The following is a 22,197-nucleotide window of genomic DNA, read 5'->3' as shown; positions in this document are numbered from 1 at the left end:
TATTTTGAAACAGAATCTCACTAAGTAGCTGAGGCTGTCCGCGAACCGCCAACCTCTGATCTCAGCCTCCCGAATGCTGGGATTACAAGCATGTGCCACTATGCCTGGTTTATCCCATTTCTTTTCTTTCTTTTTCTGGTGTGTGTATGTGTGTGTGTTTTGCTTGGGATTAACCCGGGATATTCTGCCTCCAATTTATACCCCCAGCCCTATTTTATTTTTTATTTGGAAACAGGGCCTTGCTAAATTGCTGAGGCTAGCTTCAAACCTATTATCATCCCGTTTTAGCTTCCCTAGTGCTGAGATTATAGGCGTGTGCCCCTCTCCCACACCTGGCTCATCCCTTTTCTTTATGTCTGCACCCAACCAGCTGAATGTTGCTAGAGAAAAACCACACAGCGGGGGCTGGGGATGTACCTCAGTGGTGGAGTGTTTGCCTAACTCACCAAAGGCTTTGGGTTTAATCTCTAGCACCACAAAAACAAAAACAAAGAAAGAACATGCGCCACGCCATTCATCTTATTTATTCATTTCTTTCTTTATGTATTTGTTTTTGAGATGTTGGGGATTGAACTACTCAGGAGCATTCTACCTCTGAGATACACCCCTAAGCCTCCCTCCCTCCCTCCCTTTCTTTTTTTCTTTATTATTTTCAGTATTAGGGGTGAAACCCAGGGGCATTCTACCTCCAAGCTACACCTCTAGTCCTATTTTTTTCTTTATTTTTGAAACAGGATGTCAGTAAACTGTGGGGTTCTCATTAAGTAGCTGAGGCTGGTCGAGAACCTCAATCCTCCTGTCTGAGCCTCCCAAGTCCTGAGATTACAAGAGTACGCCACCACGCCCAACATGCATCCGTTTCAACTAAAACTCATGATCACAAACTTCAAATGGGTACAAATGCCACCAAAGCAGTCCTACTAAGGATTTGCTTTCCCCTTCCCTGCATTTGCAACCATCTTCACCTTCATTACACTTAATATCAGTGGAAGCATCCCTGTTTCTATCCAGGGTCAATCCTGTTGCTTAGATCCTCCCATGAATTTCATTCTTCTCTGTCTCAAGCAAACCCTCTTTCTCCTTTATAACCCATCTTTCTTCCTCTCTATATCACTACCAAAGATGCATAAACATGCTTAAGAACTCTACCATTAGCCGGGCATGGAGATGTGTGCCTATAACTCTAGTATTTTGGAGGCTGAGACAGGAAGATCACAAGTTCAAGGCCGGGCGTGGTAGCGCAAGCTTGTAATCCCCGTGCTTGGGAGGCTGAGACAGGAGGATCGCACAGGTTCGAAGCCAGCCTCAGCTACTTAGTGAGGCTTTCAACTTAGTGAGACCCTGTCTCCAAATAAAGTATAAAATAGGTCTGGGAGTATAGCCCGGAGGTAGAAAGCCTCTGGGTTCCACCCCCAGTACCAAAAAAAAAAAAAAAAAAAAAAAGTTCAACGCCAGCCTCAGCAATTTAGTGAGACCTTGTTTCAAAATAAAAGACTAGGGGTGCAGCTAGGAGGTAGAGTGCCTCTGGGTTCATTCCCCAGTACCGGAAAACAAAACACCCCCCCCCCAAGCAACAACAACAAAACTACCATCAGCTGGGTGTGGTGACACACTCCAGCAATCCCAGTATTTAGGCGGCTGGTACAGGAGGTTCACAGTATAAGGTTCAGCCTTAACAATTTAGTAATACCCTATTTCAAAAATATAAAGAGATGCCGGGCGTGGTGGCGCATGCTTGTAATCCCAGCATTTGGGAGGCTGAGACCGGAGTGAGGCCCTCTGCAACTCAGTGAGACCCTGTTTCAAAATAAAGAATTAAAAATTGAGCAGGGGGTGTAGCTTGGAGGTCAAATGCCTCTGGGGTCCATCCCCAAACCCGCAAAAGAAGAAAAAAAAAGAGAGAGAGAGAGAGCTGGGTGTGGTGGAGCATGCTTGTAATCCCAGTACTTGGGAGGCTGAGACAGGAAGATCTGGGTTTGTGGCCAGCCTCAGCAACTTAGTGAACTCCTTTTTTTTTTTGTGTGTGTGTGTGTGGTATGTGTATGGAACCCAGGGACATTCTACCTTCAAGCTACACCCACAGCCTGACTTTTTATTCTCTTTTTTGAAACAAGGTCTCACTGAGTTGCAAAGGGCCTCACTAAAGTAGTAGCTGAGGCTGTCCTTGAACTGTTATCTTCCTGTCTCAGCCTCCCAAATGCTGAGAGTATAAGTGTGCGCCACCACACCCAGCTTGAGACCCTATTTTATTTTATTCTATTTTATTTTGTGGTACTGAGGATGGAACTCAGGGGCATTCTACCTCTAAGCCATACCCCCCAGCCCTATTTTTTATTCTTTATTTTGAAACAGGGTCTCACTGAGTTGCAAGGGCCTCACTAAGTAGCTGAGGCTGTCCGTGAACCATGATCCTCCTGACTCAGCCTCCCAAATGCTAGGATTACAAGTGTGTGTCACCATGCCCGGCTCAGCAAGACCCTTTTTTAAACTAAAGAGTAAAAAATCAGGCTGGGGGTGTAGCTTGGAGATAGATTGCCCCTGGGTTCAACCCTCAGCACCACAGAAAAATAAAAAATAAGAAGAGCTAGGCAAGCTTGGTGGTGCATGCTTATAATTCCAGTATTTAAGAGGCTGAGAAAGGAGGTTCACAAAGGTTTGAAGCCAGCCTCAGCTACTTAATGAGGCTCTTAGCAACTTAATGAGATGCTGTTTCCAAATAAAATATAAAATAGGTCTGGGAGTGTAGCCCAGAGGTAGAAAGCCCCTGGGTTCCATGCCCAGAAACCACAAAATAAATAAATAAATAAATAAATACATAAAAAAGGTCTGAGATGTCACTGGGAGAGAGAACACTCCTAGGTTTAATCCTCAGTACAAAAAGAAAAAGAAAAAAAGAGCCGTACCATCTTTTAACTTTTTGTTGTTGTTGTTGTTGTTGTTATTGTTGTTTTGGTACTGGGGATTGAACCCAGGGCATCCTTCCTCCGAGCTACAGTCTGCCCTATTTGATTTGTGTATGTTGAGTGCCCTTGGGTTCAATCCCCAATACCAAAAACAAAAACTACTACAATCAGCTGAGTGTGGTGGCACATGCCTATAATCCCCAGTACTTGGGAGGTCAGGACAGGAGGATCACAGGTTTGAGGATAGCCTCAGCAGGTAGTGAGACTCTCATTAACCTAGTTGTTAGATTTGATCGGCAGCAAGTCCCTCTGCGCACTCAGATACGCAGAGCCGTCCGATATAGATGCCATAAGCCTTTTATTAGTCCCGAGGGCCAGCACACTTTTCCGGGCAGTTCCCTCTCCTACCCCCCTCTAGCGGGGTGTGGAAGAGCCTTCCACAAGTGTAGAAGTCTCTCTGTCCCTGTGAGATAGCAGCCTCTCCCTTAAATCGAGGGGAGTGGTCTCCTCCATGGGAATCACGGAGCTCTGTGGGGTAAGGAGGCGGGTCCTTCCTGCCTCCTAGCTTCCAGCCCCACCCCCTGCACCCGTGGGAACTTAAACCTAACACTAGTGAGACCCTGTTTCAAAATAAAATTAAAAATAGGGCTAGGGCCGGGTGTGGTGGTGCACGCTTGTAATTCCAACATTTGGGAGGCTGAGACAGGAAGATCGCAGTTCTCGGCCAGCCTCAGTTACTTAAGTAAGGCCCTTTGCAACTCAGAGAGACCCAGTTTCAAAAAATAAATAGGCGGGCGTGGTGGCGCACACTTGTAATCCAGCATTTGGGAGGCTGAGACAGGAGGATCACCCGGACAGCCTCAGCTACTTAGTAAGGTTCTCTACAACTCAGTGAGACCCTGTTTCAAAATAAAAAATAGGGCTGGGGTGTAAAAAATAGGGCTGGTGGTAGTGTCACTCAGAGGTAGAATATCCCTGGGTTCCATCCCCAGTACCACCAAAAAAAGAATAAACAATAGGGCTGGAGTGTAGCTTGGAGGTAGAATCCCCTTGGGTTCCTTCCCCAGTACTGCAAATTAAATAAATAGATAAATAAATAAAGAATTGGGCTTCCAAACCGTAACAGTGAGAGATATAGCCGTGGGTTCTTGTTCTGAGCTATCTTGGAAAAGAATAGCCTGAACTCTCTGTTTGCTGTAAGCTTAAGGGATTTTATTATTACAGAGATGGAAAGATAGGACAGAACTTAAAGCACTACGCCATAGAGGGTGACATAGTGGGGTGACTTGAAAAGAAATTCACCGGAAGTCTTTTGGATAAAGAACAGTTTTATAGATACATGGTCTTTCTGACCCGACTAGATCCCTTCTCCCTCCGGGGCAGGTCTTTTGATGTGGGGATTCCTTCCAGTAGGCCTGCCCTGTCTCTGGTACAGACCCCAAGCCTTTTGTTACACCCCAAAATGTGTTAATTGATTATCAAGGAATCCCCTCAGATCCTTGGAGAATTTTGCTTATCTTTAAAATGTAAAAGACCTGGGCTTCCTCTATTTTCTTGCTAATCACCCTCTGTGCCTGGAATTCTGTAGGATCTCTTCCCTGTCTGTAGGATCTCTTCCCTGGCTTTCTAATACCAAAGTTATTTTCAAATACATTTTAAAGTCATTCCCAAACCGGGCTTGGTGGCGTACGCTTGTAATCCCAGCATTCAGGAGGCTGAGACAGGAGGATCGGGGTTCGCAGACAGCCTCAGCTACTTAGTGAGGCCCTCCACAACTCAGTGAGACCCTGTTTCAAAATAAATAATAAAAAATAGGGCAGGGGGTGTAGCTCGGAGGTCAAATGCCCCTGTGTTCCATTCTTAGACCCTCAAAAAAAAAGGTCATTCCCCAATACCAACACATTAATAACCAAGCTCCCCGCCCCTCTCTCTCTATATTTTTTGGTGGTACTGGGGGTGGAACCCAGAGGCTTTTTACCCCCGAGTTATACTCCCAGAACTATTTTATATTTTATTTGGAAACAGGGTCTCACTAAGTGCCAAGAGCCTAAGTAGCTGAGGCTGTCTTTGAACCTGTGCGATCCTCCTGTCTCAGCCTCCCAAGCGTGGGGTTTACAAGCGTGTGCCACCACGCCCAGCCCAAAGCTATTTTAAAACACATTTTGAAGCCCTTTCCCAATACCGGCACACTGTGGGTATAGCAGAGAGGTAGAATGCCCCTGGGCACAGTCTCCAGTACTACACACAAACATAAATAAATAAAACAAAACCTCTGGACTGGGGGGTGCAGTCTGGAGGTAGAGCACTTGTCTAGCATGTTCAAGGTCCTGGGTTTGATTCCTACCCAGCACTGCAACAAACAACCCTCTTTCTTTAACCTGACATCCTTCTATACTTATCCCCAGGTTTCTCTGCTCACTTCAGAAAAACACTTCTCAGGTTGCCTACATGTGATGCCTCTATTCCTTCACTTTTCTGTTCACTCATAATCCATTCCACTCAACATCCCCAACTGACCCATATGAATCAGCCCAAGGTACTGATGATTTTCCAGTGACCACCAAGGAAAAATTCAATAGCCAAGTCTCTGCTCTGGCCTGTTTACCAGAATTATCAGCAGCACTAGACAGTTGAGCTTCCCCTACTACCTGAAACTTCTGTGCCCTTGGATTGCACAACTCAGCATTCTAGATTTCCTTCTGTCTTCCTGGCTGTTCTTCTAAGCCTCCCTCTCCATTACTCCCTCTAACATTGGAGTGCCTTAGGTCTTAGTCTTGAAATTTCTCTTTCCTCAAGCCAAGGGTCCTGAACTGGTGTTTCACCAACACTTATGGTCGAATCAGCTCATAAAGTTTACAAACATTTGATTTAGTTGCCAACATCTAAAAACCTGGGAGATTTTACATTTTCAAAATATTTATTTATTGGTATTAAGGATTGGACTTAGGGGCATTCTACTGCTAAGCTATACCCTCAATCCTATTGTATTATTTATTTATTATTTTTTGGGGGTACTGGGGATGAAACTTAGGGGCATTCTACCTCTGAGCTACACTCTTAGCTTAATTCTATTTATTTTTGAGGTACTGGGGATGGAACCCAGGGGCATTCTACCTCCAAGCTATAGCCCCAGCCCTATTTTTTATTCTTTATTTTGAAACAGGATCTCACTGAATTGCAAAGGGCATAAGTAGCTAAGGCTGTCCATGGATGGCGATATTCCTGTCTCAGCCCTAAATACTGGGATTACAAGCATGAGCCACCATGCCCAGCTGTATTTTTTATTTTGAAACAGGGTCTAAATTGCATGCGTGTGTGTGTGTGTGTGTGTGTGGGGCTCACTAAATTGCTAAGGCTGGCTGGGAATCTTTGATCCTCCAGTCTCAGCCTCCCAAAGTACTGGGATTACAAGTGGGTGCCACCATGCCCGACTAAAACTCATTTTATTGATTATTTTCATTTTTAAAATACTTTTGGGAGCCAGGTGTAGTGTTGGATGCTTAAAATTCCAGCATTTGGGAGGCTAAGACAGGAGGTTTGCCGGGCGTGGTGGCGCACGATTGTAATCCCCGCGCTTGGGAGGCAGAGACAGGAGGATCACGCAGGTTCGAAGCCAGCCGCGCACGCTGGCTTAGGAGTCCCTGTTTTCAAATAAAAATGTAAAAATAGGTCTGGGAGTGTAGCCCAGAGGTAGAAGAGCTTCCAGGAACCCCAGTACCACCAAAAAAAAAAAAGACAGGAGGTTCACCATTCCTGGACAGCCTCAGTTACTTGGTGAGGCCCTTTACAACTCAGTGTTGTTTGACCCTATTTCAAAGTAAAGAATAAAAAATAGGGCTGGGGGTGTAGCTTGGAGGTAGAAAGCCCCTGGGTTCCATCTCCAGTACCGCAAAAAACAAAACCCAGAACAACAACAAAAAAACCTTTGGGGAGTAAGTGATGGAGGATCACAGTTTCGAGGTCAGCCTCAGCAAGTAATAAGACTTTCATCAACCTAGCAAGACTTTGTTTCCAAATAAGTAAAATCGGGCTGGGGGTGTAGCTCGAAGGTAGAATGCCTCTGGGTTCAATCCCCAGTACTACAAAAGTAAAAAACCAAATCTTTGGGGGGAAAACAGTATTTGTCAATATTGGGTCCACAATCTCACAACGGTGCAATAGTTTGGATGGAGCAGAAGTTATTCTTTAATATGGGTGCGTTTATAATCTGCGGTATTTAAAGCAATGGAATTGGGGTATTAGTTACATTTCCCTATTCAGCGGAACACATAGCAATTAGCCTCAGTCAACTTCAGGAGGGCAGGTTGGGCAGGCGCCTTCTGGAGAGGGGCGCAGCTGAAAGATTCCGCCCCCAGGGAACTTAAGCTCTTGGGCAAAAACAAGATATGAACATCTTAAAATACAAAATTATGCCGCTCCAAATACTGAGTCCTCTCTGCAAAAGACGACTTTTCCGGCCGTATAAAAGTGAAGGGTCCGGTCTTCCTCTGACTTTCCAGGCTGAGGTGGTTTAAGGACACCCAGAAGAGTCCCTCGCCCTCTTCTAGGGCGGGGAGATCAACAAGAGCCGCTAAACAAGGACAGTCCTTTTTGCCATCGCTCTCAGGCGCAGGACTGTGTCCGAAGAACCCGGAGCGCAAGAGACCGACCCGGGCTTACTCAGTGGCCGGCAGCTATGCGGTGGCCTCGGGAGGGCGGATCCGGGCCCGGCTGGGGCGGAGACTGGGCAGGGCCGGGCCAGAAGCCGCCCGGGCCCCCCGGGCCCCCCGGCCCAGCCCCGCGCGCGCTTCCTCCTCCGAGCACCCCCACTGCCCCCAAACCTTTAGGAGTTCGGGGCACCGGAGACCGCAGCTAAGGAACCAGGTCTAACAGGCGGGGACGCGGGCCCGCCCAGAGGCGGCAACCTCCGCCCAGGAAGCCCCACCCAGCGAGAGCCGGGAAGCCCGGGCGCCAGCAGAGCCCACGCGCGACCGGGCGAGGGCGCGGGAGGGCGCGTGCGGCGTGACTACGCGACTCGCGGCGCGTCCCCGTGACGCCATCGCGCCCGCTTTTGAAAGTTGGCGCCCGGGGCCGCCTCCCATGCTGCCCCGCGCCAACCCCTCCCCTCACCTTTCCTCCCCCGCCCTCCACTCGCCGCCCGGCCGGCCCCCCCACCCGTCCCTTCCCTTATCAGCACCCGCGGCCCCGGCAGCGCCGACGCAGGCGCACTGCACCGCGCCGCCGCCATTTTGTGTCCGAGCCTGTGGAGCGATTAAACCGTGCGCGGAGCTGCTTCTTTGGCGGCAGCGGCGACAGCGGCAGCCGGGGCGGGCACGCGGAGCTGGGCAGGGACGCCCGGCGGCGGGAGCGGTGGAGCGGCGGCGGAGCGGGCGCCGCGGGGGGTGTGGCGCGAGGTAAGGGGGCCCAGGGTGGAGGAGGTTTCGCGGGCCGCCTCTAGGTGTCACGATGGGGCCGCTCCGGTCGGCGCTGGCTGCAGCCCGGCGCCAGCGCCGCCGCCGGGGGGTGTTTGTCTCCCTCTACCGTCCCTGCTGCGGCGCGGCCGCCGCCATTGCTCGCCGCCGCCGCCGCGGCCCGGCCGCCCGCCCCGCGCCCGCTCGCTAGGCCTCCCGCGGGCAGCACGCTAGGCCGCGGGCGGCGGCGGCGGCGGCGGCCCGCGCCCGGCGACTCCATTTTCCTTCCTTTGTCTCTGCCCTCGAGGCCGGCTCCTGGCCCGGCTGCTCTCCGGCCGCGGCCCGCCCTCTGCCCTCCGCCCCTCCCGCGGCGGGGCCCGGCCCCCGGCCCCCGGCCCCCGGCCCTCCGCCGGCCGCGCGCCCGCCAGCCCTCCCGCTCCCGGACCTACCCGGCCGTCCGCGCGTCCGCAGCCGCTCCGCCGCCCGCTGTCGCGCCCAGCCCGCGCGCCGCCGCCGCCGCCGCTGGTCTCCGTCTCCGCCGAGTGGCGCAGGCGGCGCTGCTGCGGCTGCGAGACGGGACCCCAGAGTTGCCGCGAGCTCCCTCTGCGAGGCGGGCTGAGCCGCTCGACGCCGCGCGGGCGGGCGGGGGGACGCGCGCTCGCCGCCCCCGCCGGCCTCGGGCGCCCCCAGAGCCGGGCCGGCGCCCCGCGGGGAGCGGGAGAGGCGAGCGCCGCTCCCAGGAGTTTTTCTCCGGCCGGGCTGGTCCTCCCCAGCCCCGTGAGCGACTGCAGCCTGACTTTGTGCGCTCGGAGATCTCAAAGGGACCGAAACTTAATTTCACTCTTTGATTTTTAAGTGACGTGACAAACTTCCGAGTTCGGGCATATGGGTTGTCTGCGTTTGCCCAGGCGACCCCGGAGTTTGCCTCCCACTAAAGTGTCCTGACGCTAACTTGCTACACCATTTAGTACCTGATGCTCTAGGGCTAGACGAAGGCGATTCTGTCCCCGGGATTGTGCAATCCACTCTAAAGGGCCAGCCAGTAGGGCAGAATGAATTTATTCTTGACTCAACTGGTAATTTGCCCATACGCTGAAATGTGAGGGTTGATGTTGTAATTGAATCCCGGGTCACTCGATGGTTTATAAATATCTGTGTCTAATGTAACTACTTTTTAGTAGCTGACTTCCTGTATCCCATAGTTCAGCATTAAGTAAACATTCACATTTGTAGAGTCTTCATACTTTCTTTGAGTTTAGATCATTGTAGCAAAGTTAAAATTCCACGTCTTTACAGGCGGGAAAAACTTAAACAGGGCAGATATTTAAATATACTCTGTCTTTAGGTCTTCTTGCATTATTAAAAACTTTCTGTTGAATTGCTGGAGTTTTCTTGTTTTTTATCCTTACATATTCTAGCACCTCAATATGCTGTCCTGTGGCAATTGATGTGTCAACTCGGGTTCCTAAGGAAAGAACAAAATCTGGGTTGACGTTTGTTAAGGAAGGAAAGCTATGTTAAGTTTATGAAGAAAAAAAACACCTTTGCTAAACCAAGTTGTCAGATCTGCCATATATAATCTCAGTCTGTGGATCCTGGAAGCAACCCACTTCATATGTAAACTTTCTTTTCTTTTCTTTTTCTTTTTTTTCTTTCTTTCTTTTTTTTCTTTTGGTGGTACTGGGGTTCCTGGAAACCCTTCTACCTCTGGGCTACACTCCCAGACCTATTTTATATTTTTATTTGGAAACAGGGTCCCTTAAGCCAGCGAGGCTGGCTTCGAACTTGTGTGATCCTCCTGTCTCCACCGTCCAAGCACGGGGATTACAAGTGTGCGCCACCACGCCTGGCCATATGTAAACTTTCAACATCGCTTTTTTCTTTTTTTTTCTCTCCTTCCTCCAGTATTTGGTATTAAACTCAGGGACATTCTGCCTCCAAGCTCCACTTCCAGCCCTATTTTTTATTCTTTATTTTGAATCAGGGTCTCACTAAATTGCGGAGGGCCTCACTTTGTAGCTGGGGCTGGCTGGGAATTTGTAATCCTCTCTCAGTCTCCCAAATGCTGGGATTGCCAGCATGGGACACCATGCCTGGCTAACTTTTTTTCTTTTTTGGTACTGAGAATGGAACCCAGGGGTATTCCACCTCTGAGCTACACCCCCCACCCCTATTTTTTATTCTTTATTTTGAAGCAGAGTCTCACGGAGTTGCAAAGGGCCTCCCTATATAGTTGAGGCTGTCTGAGACCTCTGATCCTATGCTGGGATTGCAAGCGTGCACCACTACTCCTGGCTCTAACATCTCTCTCTCTCTCTTTTTTTTTTTTTTTTTTTTTTTTTTTTTTTTTTTTGTGGGTCTGGGGATGGAACCCAGGGACATTCTACCTCAGAGCTACGCCCCTGCCCTATTTTTGATTCTTTATTTTGAAACATGGTCTCATTAAGTTGCCTCTCAAGTAGTTGAGGCTGTCTGTGAACCGCGATCCTCTGGTCTCAGCCTTCTGAATGCTGAGAGATTACAAGCTTGTGCCACAACGCCCGGCTCTAACATCTCATTTTTGAACCCTACACAATGTACCTGTTCCCTTTACTCCACAGTAAAACTGCACTAAGTAAATAAATGCAATGGTGTTAATGAAGTAGCAGAAGTAGAACCATCTTTAATTATCTAATGTATTCATTTATGTAATCTATTGCATTAATAAGTATTCTCAGTTTTCCTTCTGAAAATGTGGGTAACAAGTTGCATAGTTTATATTTTAAAATAAGTTTCACAAGATTAAAAATGAAAGTACAGCAGGTTTGTGCTTACACCAGGAGTAAAACTTATTTCTCCAGGTTATTGTGTTTCACAGATTGTATTTTGCTTTTTTGTGCTGGTTTCTCTATTGTGTGGTCATGAGCTTCCTGGTTTTATACATTATTTATGCTATTTAAGTGGTATAGATCTTGGTAACACAGTTGCTGTCCTTTGAGATTACTCTATGCCAGGAATCATACTTCGTTTTTATTAGAAAACTAAATATATAGAAAAAATGAGTTGAACGAATTGATACATCATGGGTAATCTAAAGACCTACTTATTTATTAGCAGTATGAGGAAGATTATAAGAAAGTTGGCCTACATAAAAACCAGGGGTAGCTGTAGCCAGGTGTGGTGGCACAAGTTTGTAATACCAGTATTTGGAGGCTGAGACAGGAGGATCACAGGTTTGTGTCAAGCCTCAGTAACTTAGTATGGGTGTGTGTGTGTGTGTGTGTGTGTGTGTTCCTGGGGGTGGAACACAGAGGCTTCCTACCTCTGGGGTATACTCCCAGACCTATTTTATTTGGAAACAGTCTCACTAAGTTGCTGAGAGCTTCACTTAAGTAGCTGAGGCTGGCTTTGAACCTGTGCAATCCTCCTGTCTCAGCCTCCCAAGCGTGGGGATTACTAATGTGTGCCATCACGCCCGGCTTAGTATGGCCCTGTTTGAAAATAAAATTAAACAGAGCTGGTGGGGTGTAGCTCAGAGGTAGAATGCCTGAATTCCAACCCCAATACCTCAAAAAGAAAAAGAGTTGTAAAAATTATCTTTAGCCAGGCATGATGATGTGTGCCTGTAATCCTAGTATTTGGGAGGCTGAGACAGGAAAATTGTGGGTTTGAGGTCAGCCTCTGCAACTTTGTGAGACCCTGTTTCAAAATAAAAAATACAGTAGAGCTGGAGGTGTAGTTGAGAGGTAGACTGTCCCTGGGGTTCAATTTCTAGTACAAAAAAAAAAAAAAAAAGCCTGTAATCTTAGGACTTGGGAGGCTGAGACAGGAAGATCACAATTTCCAGGACAGCCTCTGCAAAGTAGTGAGACCTTCAACAACCTAGTGAGATCTTGTTTCAAAACAAAAAGATGGGGGCAGCTTGGTGGTAGAGTGCCCCTGGGCTCAATCCCTGGTACTATGCACACACACAAGAAGATACAAATCCTAAAAGGCTTAAAGTTGTGCTTTGGCTGGGTGAGGTGGCACATGCTTTGTAATCCCAGTACTTGGGAGGCTGAAACAAGAGGATCACAGGTCATGGCCAGCCTCAGCTACTTAGGTCCTTCACATCTTAGTGAGACCCTGTTTCAAAATAAATAATTAAAACATAGGCTGGGGGTATAGCCTGGAGGTAGAATGCCCCTGGGTTCCATCCACAGCACCACCAAAGTACTGTGTTTTAAAGGACATTCAGAACACAAGGCACTCACCTGGGGCTTCTCTGCGTGGTGTGGGGAGTTCCTTGGCAGAGACCACCTGTGGCTGACTAAGGCCCTAGGGAGGAGTCTGGTGACAGAGCCTTGCAGTGGTGCTTGCTGGCAGAAAGTCACCTCTAGAGACTGTTGTTTTTGTTTTGTTTTGCTTTAGGGATGCTGCTGGCATCCTACCCACCCCACATTATCTACTTTATAGACTCTATTTTATTTATTAAGATCAGAAGCCTACTGTGAGCCAGGTGTGGTGGTACATGCTTGTAATCCCCTGCTGAGACAAGAGGATTGAAGGTTCAAGGACAGCCTCAACAAATAGTGAGACTCATTAACCTAATGAGACCTTGTTTCAAAATTAAAATAAAGCTGGTGGTGTATCTCAGAGGTAGAATGCCTCTGGGTTCAATCTCCAGTACTGTAAAGAAAAAATACATGACTTTAAAAAACAACAAACAAGTTTAGGAAGAACATTAACAGCAGGGCACAGTGATGCATGCCTGTAATCCCACTGCTTGGGAGGCTGAGACAGGAGGATTGTAGTTTTGCAGTATGTGTGTGTGGGGGGTGGTTACTGGGGATGGAACCCAGGGGCATTCCACCTCGGAGCTACACCCTCAGCAATTTTTTTTTTTTTTTTTTTTTTTTTTTGATGGTGGTACTGGGGTTGGAGACCTTCTACCTCCAGGCTACACTCCCAGACCTATTTTATATCTTTTATTTGGAAACAGGGTCTCTTAAGCCAGCAGAGGCTGGCTTCGAACCTGTGCGATCCTCCTGTCACAGCCTCCCAAGCGTGGGGATTACAGACATGGGCCACTATCCCTGGCATTCAGCCCTATTTTTTATTCTTTATTTTGAAACATGGTCTCACTGAGTTGCAAAGGGCCTCACTAAGTAGTAGTTGAGGCTGTAAGGAAGCTGTGATCCTCCTGTCTCACCCTCCCAAATGCTGGGATTACAAGTGTGTACTGCCATACCGGCAGTTTTACAGTTTTGAAGTGTAACTTACATCCTGTTTCAAACAGACAAACAAAATAGGGCTGCAGGTTTAGCTCAGGTCGTTCACCCCCTGGATTCTATACCTAATATCACAAAAAGAAAAAAAATTGTGGAAAATAATGTATAGATTTGGAGACCATGGTTCTTAATTGGATCTGTTAATCTATCATGTCACATTTGTCACCTGAATTTTCTCTAGTACTACCTTTTTTTCTTTATGCCAATATCTTTATGCATTTTTCAGTGATTTAATATTGAGTGCAGATTTGTGGCACTGCATATAGATTACTGATATATATCCCAGTGGTAGTGATAAGTTTTTTTTTCATACTTGAGTCTCATTTTGTTGACTCACTCTTAGAATTTTCAGGGGTATAAAACTCCATTCCCAGGCCAGGAGTGGTGGCACATGCTTGTAATATCAGTACTTAGTACTTGGGAGGCTGAGACAGGAGGATTGCAGGTTTGTGGCCAGCCTCAGCTACCTAGTGAGGACCTCCACAACTTAGTGAGGCCCTATTTCAAAATAATAATTTTTTTTTTTTTTTGGTGGAAGCTTTCTAGTTCTGGACTATACTCCCAGACCTATTTTATATTTTATTTGGAAACAGGGTCTCACTAAGTTGCTGAGAGCCTCACTAAGTAGCTGAGGCTGGCTTTGAACCTGTGCGATCCTCCTGTCTCAGCCTCCCAAGCGTGGGGATTACAAGCTTGCGCCACCATGGCCGGCTTATAATAATTTTTAAAAAATTGGCTAGGGGTATAGCTCAGAGGTAGAATGCCCCTGAGTTTAATCCCCAGTACCATATATATATATATTCCATTTCCTCTGAAGTGTACTAGTGGTAATAATATATGGACTCCAGGTTAGGTGCACTGGCACATGCATGTAATACCATCTACTCAGGAGGCTGAGGCAGGAGGGTTACAAGTTTGAGGTCAGCTTGTACAATTTAGCAAGACCCTGTTTTAAAATAAAACTTGGGGAAAAAAAGCGGGGCTAGGAAAGCCAGATACGGTGTTGCACAACTCTAACCCTAGTACATTGGAGGCTGAAACAAGTTTCACAGGTTTTATGCCAATTTCAACTTAGCGAGAGATCTTGTATCACAAATAATTTCTTTTTTTTTCTTTTTTGAGGTACTGGGGATTGAACCCAGTGACATTCTACCTCTGAGCTATGCCCTCAGCCCAGTTTTTTATTCTTTTTTAAAATTTATTTATTATTATTTTTTTTGCAGGTCTGGGGATGGAACCCAGGGGGCATGTGACCTCCGAGCCACACCCCCTGCCCTACTTTTTATTCTTTATTTTGAAACTGGGTCTCACTGAGTTGCGGAGGGCCTCACTAAGTACTGTTTTTTATTCTTTAGTTTGAAACAGGGTCTCACTAAGTTGTGGAGGGCCTCATTAAGTAGCTAAAGCTGGCTAGGAACTTGTGATCCTCCTCTCTCAGCCTCCCAAATACTGGGATTATAAGCAGGAGCCACCAGGCCTGGCTACAAATAAAAATTATTTTAAGGGGATAGGGGTAGCCAGGACTGGTGGTGCATGCTTGTAATTTCAGTACTTCGGAGCCTGAGACATGAGGATCACAGGTTCGAGGACAGCCTCAATCAGTAGTCAAGACTCCTTAACTTGGTGAGACCATTTCCAAATAAAAATAAAATATGAGGCAGGAGTGGTGGTGCATTTTTGTAATCCTAGTACATGGAATTGTGGCCAGCCTGAACAATTTGTGAGAGCCTCTGCAATTTAGAGAGATTCTGTTTCAGAAGGTGGCACACGCTTGTAATCCCAGCTTCAGGAGGCTGAGACTGGAGGATCGTGGTTCAAGGACAGCCGCAACTACTTAGTGAGTCCCTCCGCAATTTACTGAGACCCAGTTTCGAAATAAAGAATAAAAAATAGGGCAGGGGGTGTAGCTCGGAGGTAGAATACCCCTGGGTTCCATCCTCAGACCCACACACACACCAAAAATAAATAAATAAATAAAGCTGGATGGGCATGGTGGCACACACTTGTAATCCCTGTGCTTGGGAGGTGGAGACAGGAGAATTGTGCAGGTTCGAAGCCAGCCTTGCTGGCTTAAGAGACCCTGTTTCTAAATAAAATATAAAATAGGTCTGGGAGTGTAGCCTGGAGGTAGAAGGGTTCCATCCCCAGTACCACCAAAAAATTAAAAAAATAAAAAATAAATAAAGCCAGGCATGGTGGAGTACACTTGTAATCCCAGCCGTAGGGAGGCTGAGACCGGAGGATTGTGGTTTGCGGACAATCTCAGCTGCTTAGGCTCTTTGCAACTCAGTGAGACCCTGTTTCAAAATAAAGAATAAAAAGTAGGGCTGGGGGTGTAGTTCGGAGGTAGAATTGCCCCTGAGTTCCATCTCCAGTACCTCAAAAAAATAATTTTTTAAAAAATAGTTCTGAGGGACTAGCTTGGAGGTAGCCCTTAGGTTTTATTCCCAGTACTACACAAGAAAAAAATATATCTGGGGATGTAGCTCAGAAGTCGAATGCCCCTGGGTCGACCCATAGTAACACACACACACACACACACACACACACACACACAGGACACAGGACTGGGAGTGTAGCCCAGATAGAATGACCCTGGGATCGACCCCCAGTATCATAAAAACAAAAAAGGACTAGGGTTGTGGCTTAGGGATGCTCAACATGTTTAAGAACCTGGGTTCAGCTCGTGTCTGTGTGTCTATATCTTGTGTCTGTTGCTGGCTGGATGGCTGGCTTTCTCAAGTGTGTGCTCACAGACTGCAGAAAAAAAGTGTTTCTTGGATTAAATACACTGAACCTTTATTTGTGTTATAAATTCTCAACAGAGGAAACTTTTCTTTCAATTGGCATAAGAAAGTATATCATCTTATAGCCAAGAGTGGTGTTGCACACTGGTAATTCCAGCATTCCGGAGGCTGAGACCTGAGGATCGTGGTTTGGCTACTTATTGAGGCCCTCTGCAACTTAGTGAGATCCTGTTTCAAAATAAAGAATACAAAATAGGGCAGGGGGTTAGCTCGGAAGTCAAATGCTCCTGGGTTCCATCCCCAAACCCCCTCCCAAAAAAAGGAAGTATATTACCTGAGTTTTGTGGGCTACTTAATTATGAGAAGGATTTCCTCTTAGTAATACCTCATATGTCAAATTCTTTGGAAAATGTGTGTGTGTGTGTGTGTGTGTGTGTGTGTGTGTGTGTGTGTGTGAGATAAAAGGGCCTCACTAAGTAACTGAGACTGTGGGAACTGTGACCCTCATGTCTCAGCATCCCAAATGATAAGATTGCAAGCGTGCGCCACCACAACCAGCTTTGGGAACTCTTAATTCAGATTTTGTCTGCCTGCCTGCTAAGGAGATTACAAGCGTGCGCCACCACACCTGGCAAGACCACTACTTCTTAAAGATAAGGAAATAAACTGTTAAAGGACTTTTACTGTACCTCTAAGAGTTAATTTTGGCTTGGTGTGATGGTACATGCTTGTAATCTCAGTATTTTGGAGGCTGAGACAGATCATAGGTTCACGACCAACCTCAGCGATTTAGTGAGACCCTATTTCAAAATAATAAATTTGGGCCAGACGTGGTGGCGCATGCTTGTAATCCCTGCGCTTAGGAGGCGGAGATAGGATTGTGCAGGTTCGAAGCCAGCCGTGCTGGCTTAAGAGACCATTTCCAAATAAAAATATAGGTCTGAGAGTGTAGCCCGGAAGTAGAAGGGTTTCCAGGAAGTCCAGTACCACCAAAAAAATAAAAAAATAAAAAATTTGGAGCTGGGCATGGTGGTGCATGCTTGTAATCCCAGCATTTGGGAGGCTGAGACAGGAGGATTGCAGATTGTTGCCGGCCACAAATACTTAATGAGGCTGTGTGTGCGTGTGCGTGTGCGCGTGCCTCTGACTATACTCCCACACCAACTTTTTTATACTTTATTTGGAAACAGGGTTTCACTAAGTTGCTGAGAGCCTCACTAAGTAGCCCAGGCTAGCTTAAAACCTGTGCCACCCTCTTGTCTCAGCTTCCCAAGCGCGGGGATTACAAGCTACCAGGCCTGGCTCTTAGGCCCTTTGCAATTCAGTGAGACCCTGCTTCAAAATAAAGAATAAAAAATAGGGCTGAGGGTGTAGCTGGGAGGTAGAATGTCTTGGAGGATCACAGGTTTGGGACTAGCCTTAGAAACATGGTGAGACTCTCAGCAACCTACCGAGACCGTTTCCAAACAAAAACATAAAAAGGGCCAGGGATGTGGCTCCAAGGTAGAATGCCCCTGGGTTCAGTCCCTAGTACTACAAAAATAAAAATCAAAAATAAATATTGGATGAATTGACAATCTGATCACAGAAGTAGACATGAGTTTTTAAAGAGAAACACTTAAAAGGTAGTGCTGGTTTATAAAGCTTTGATATATTTCTGGAATTTCTTATCAAAACAAATTTAAAGCCAGGCATGGTGGTGCATGCTTGTAATCCCTGCATTTGGAAGGCTTAGACAGGAGGATCATGGTTGGAGGGCAGCCTCAGCTTCTTAGTAAGGCCCTTTGCAACTCATTGAGACCCTGTTTCAAAATAAAGAATAAAAAATAGAGCTGGGGGGTGTAGCTAGGAGATAGAATGCCCTAGATTCCATCCCCAGTACCTCAAAAATAAATAAATAAAAATTGAAGCCGGCCGTGGTGGTGCATGCTTGTAATCCCAGCATTTGGGAGGCTGAGACAGGATGACAGGTTTGTGGCCAGCCTTAGCAACTTGTGAGGCCTTCTGCAACTTAGTGAGACCTTGTTTCAAAATAGAGAATAGAAGCTGGGTATGGTGGCTATACTGTTTGTAATCCCCGTGCTTGGGAGGTGAGACAGGATTGCACAGGTTCGAAGCCAGCCTCAGCTACTTAGTGAGGCTCTCAGCAACTTAGTGGGACCCTGTTTCCAAATAAAGTATAAATTTATTTGGAATTTATAATTTATTGGTCTGGGAGTATAGCCCGGAGATAGAAAAGTCCCTGGGTTCCACCCTCAGTACCCCCCCCCACACACACACACAAACACACAAGAATAGAAAATAGGGTTAGGGGTATACCTTGGAGGTAGAATACCCCTAAGTTCCCCAGTACTGCAAATAAATAAATATTAGGTTGTGGGTGTAGCTTTAGAGGTAGTTCAACTCCTAGTAACACAAAAATAATTAATTGTGGATTTGGGGATTTAGCTTATAGCTGAGCCAGGCGTTGTGGCGCATACTTGTAGTCCCAGCATTTGGGAGGCTGAGACAGGAGGATCCCGGTTCACAGACAGCCTTAGCCATTTGGGTCCTTTGCAACTCAGTGAGACCCTGTTTCAAAATAAAGAATAATTTAAGCTGTGCGTGGTGGTGCATGCTTGTAATCTCCGAGCTTGGGAGGCTGAGACAGGAGGGTCGCACAGGTTCAAAGCCAGTCTCAGCTACTTAGTGAGACCCTGTTTCCAAATAAAGTATAAAATAGGTCTGGGAGTATAGCCCGGAGGTAGAAAAGCCCCTGGGTTCTACCCCTAGTACCACCAAAAAAAAATAAAAATAAATAAATAAAGAATAATTTAAAAAGGGGGGTTGGGAGTATAGTATGTAGCTCAGAGGTAGAATGCCCTTGGGTTTCATCCCCAGTACTGCAAAAAAAAAAAAAAAATACTCCTAGCATGGGTGAGCTTCCTGGGTTTAATCTCTAGCACCCCGTTAAAAAAAAAAAAAAAAAAAAAAAAGGTTTTTTAAATTGTTTTGGTACGTGGTATGTATATGTGCCATAATTATAATGGAATACTTTTTTTTTTTTTCAATACTGGAGATGGAACCTAGGGGCATTCTACCTCTGAGCTACACCCCTGGCTTTATTTTTTATTCTTTATTTTGAAACAGTGTCTCACTGAGTTGCAAAGGGTCTCACTAAGTAGCTGAGGCTGGCTGAGAACTTCCTGTCTCAGCCTCCCAAATGCTAGGATTACAAGTGTGTGCCACCACACCTGGCTAATGGAATACTTTTTTTTTTTTTTTTTTTTTTTTTTTTTGCAGGTCTGGGGATGGAACCCAGAGGCATTTGGCCTCCGAGCTACACCCCCTGCCCAATTTTTTATTCTTTATTTTGAAACCGGGTCTCACTGAGTTGCAGAGGGCCTCACTAAGTAGCTGAGGCTGTGCAATCCTCCGGTCTCGGCCTCCCAAATGCTGGGATTACAAGCGTGTGCCACCACTCCCGGCTTGGAATACTATTTTGACAATCACAAATTTTTAGTCTTTTAAATATTTACCAAATGTCTAGCCGGGCGTGGTGGCGCACGCTTGTAATCCCCGCGCTTGGGAGGCAGAGACAGGAGGATCGCGCAGGTTCGAAGCTAGCCCCGCGCGCTGGCTTAGGAGACCCTGTTTCCAAATAAAAATGCAAAAATAGGTCTGGGAGTGTAGCCCGGAGGTAGAAGGGCTTCCAGGAACCCCAGTACCACCAAAAAAAAAAAAAAAAAAAAAAATTAGCAAATGTCTAAAAAGTAAGTAAGTGTTATTGGTTTAATAGAATTTATTTGAAGGGCCTCACTAAGTACTTGATGCTGTCCTCCAACCTACCATTCTTCAGTCTCAGCCTCCCAAGTACTGGGATTACAGATGTGTGCCACCATGCCTGGCTTTTTTATTGTTATTTTTTTAAAACTAGGGATTGAACCCAGGGGTATTCTACTTTCCAACTACACCCCCAGTCCTATTTTTATTCTTTGTTTTATTTATTTATTTATTTATTTGGGTATTGGGGATGGAACTCGGGCCTTCTATCTCTGGGCTACACTCCCATACCTATTTTATATTTTATTTTGAAACAGGGTCTCACTAATTTGCAGAAGTCCTCAGTACATAGCTGAGGCTGGACTTGAACCTGCAATCCTACTATCTCAGCCTCCCTAAGTACTAGGATTACAAGTATTGTGCCACCATGCCTGATTTAAGCCTGACTTTTGATAGAAATTTGCAGAATGGCTCAATTAGTAACATATTAATAGCTTATTTCTTTCCCAATCCTGTTGGTCCTCATTTTATTTTTCATGCTGTGTGTTCTTATGTGATTTTAGTGGTTCATAATATGTAATTTTTGCTTCTCTTTTAGAATGATCATGAACTTGGAAACAAAGAACAAGATGCATTAGTGGACAGATTATTGACCAGGGGCTCGAGAGCTGGGTTCAGTTTTCCCTCCCCAAACTGACTTTGCAGCCACGGAGAGGTAATGCTTTTTCTATTTCTTACTCTTAAAAATGGATTATTGGCGGGCATGGTGGTACACACTTATAATCCCAGTACATGGGAGGCTGAGATAGGAGTATTGCAGGTCCGTGGCCTATTCAGTTACTAGGTCCTCCACTTAGTGAGACCCTATTTCACAATAGCAGCCGGGGATGGTGGTGCATGCTTGTAATCCCAGCATTTGGTAGGCTGGGACAGGCTGTCTTGCGGTTTGCAGACAGCCTCAGCTGCTTAGTGAGGCACTCTGCAACTTAGTGAGACCCTGTTCCAAAATAAAGAATTTTAAAAATTGGCCTAGGTGTGTTGCTCAGAGGTAGAATGTCCCCTGGGTTTAATTCCCAGCGCCACACACACACACACACACACACACACACACACACACACACACACACAAAATAGGGCTGGGATATATCTTGGTGGTAGAATGCCCGTGGGTTCAATCCTCAGTACTGCAAAAAAAAGGAAAGGGAAAAAAAGGTTGTAGTGGGAAGATGAGCATGATAACCTACACTTGTAATTCCAGTAAAATGAGGCTCAGACAGGAGGATTGCAGATTCCAGTTCAACCATAGCAATTAATTAATTAGTTTATTTATTTATTTATGCCAATCTGGGGATGGAACCCAGGGGCATTCAACCTCTAAGCTACACTCCCTCCCCTATTTTTTATTCTTTATTTTAAAACAGTGTCAGCTGAGGCTGACCTCAAACTGTGATCTTCCTGTCTTAGCCTCCTGAATGCTGGGATTATAAGTGTGTGCCACCACGCACGCCTGGCTTCAGCCTTAGCAATTTAACAAGAACCCCAGCAATCTAGCAAGAGACTCTTTCAAAATAAAATTGGGTGTGGGGGGTTCTATATCAGAGGTAGGAATCCCCTTGGTTAATCTTCAGTGCCAAAAAATGAGGGTGAGGAGGGCATGGAGGTATAGTTTGGAGTTTGAATACTCCAGAGTTCAGTCTCTAGTACCCCAAAAAGAAAAAGACCATAATAGCCTAGTGTGGTACAGATCTGTAATTTCAGTATTGGGAAGGCTGAGACAGGAGGGCAGCAGGTTCAAGGCCAGCCTCAGCAATTTAGCTAGACTTGAAGCAACCTAGTGAGACTCTGTTGCAAAACAAAACAAAAATTTAAAAGGGAAGCCAGGGGTGGTGGTGTATGCCTGTAATCCCAGTACTTAGGAAGCTGACAGTAGGATCACAGGTTCAAGGCTAGCCTCAGCAATTTAGTGAAATACTGTTTCAAAATAAAAAAGACTTGGAAGTGTATCTGAGAGGTAGAATGCCCCTGGATTCATTCCCCCTAGTACTAAAAAATTAAAGAAGTAGGATTCTGGTTATAAAAATAGTCTTTATTTAGGTACCTGAATGTACTTCTTTATGCCTAGAAAAATGAAATGGGCATGGTGGAG

The sequence above is a fragment of the Muscardinus avellanarius genome, assembly GCF_963383645.1.
Source record: "Muscardinus avellanarius genome assembly, chromosome: 10".
Taxonomy (NCBI): Eukaryota; Metazoa; Chordata; class Mammalia; order Rodentia; family Gliridae; genus Muscardinus; species Muscardinus avellanarius.
This window is presented reverse-complemented; position numbering follows the sequence as displayed.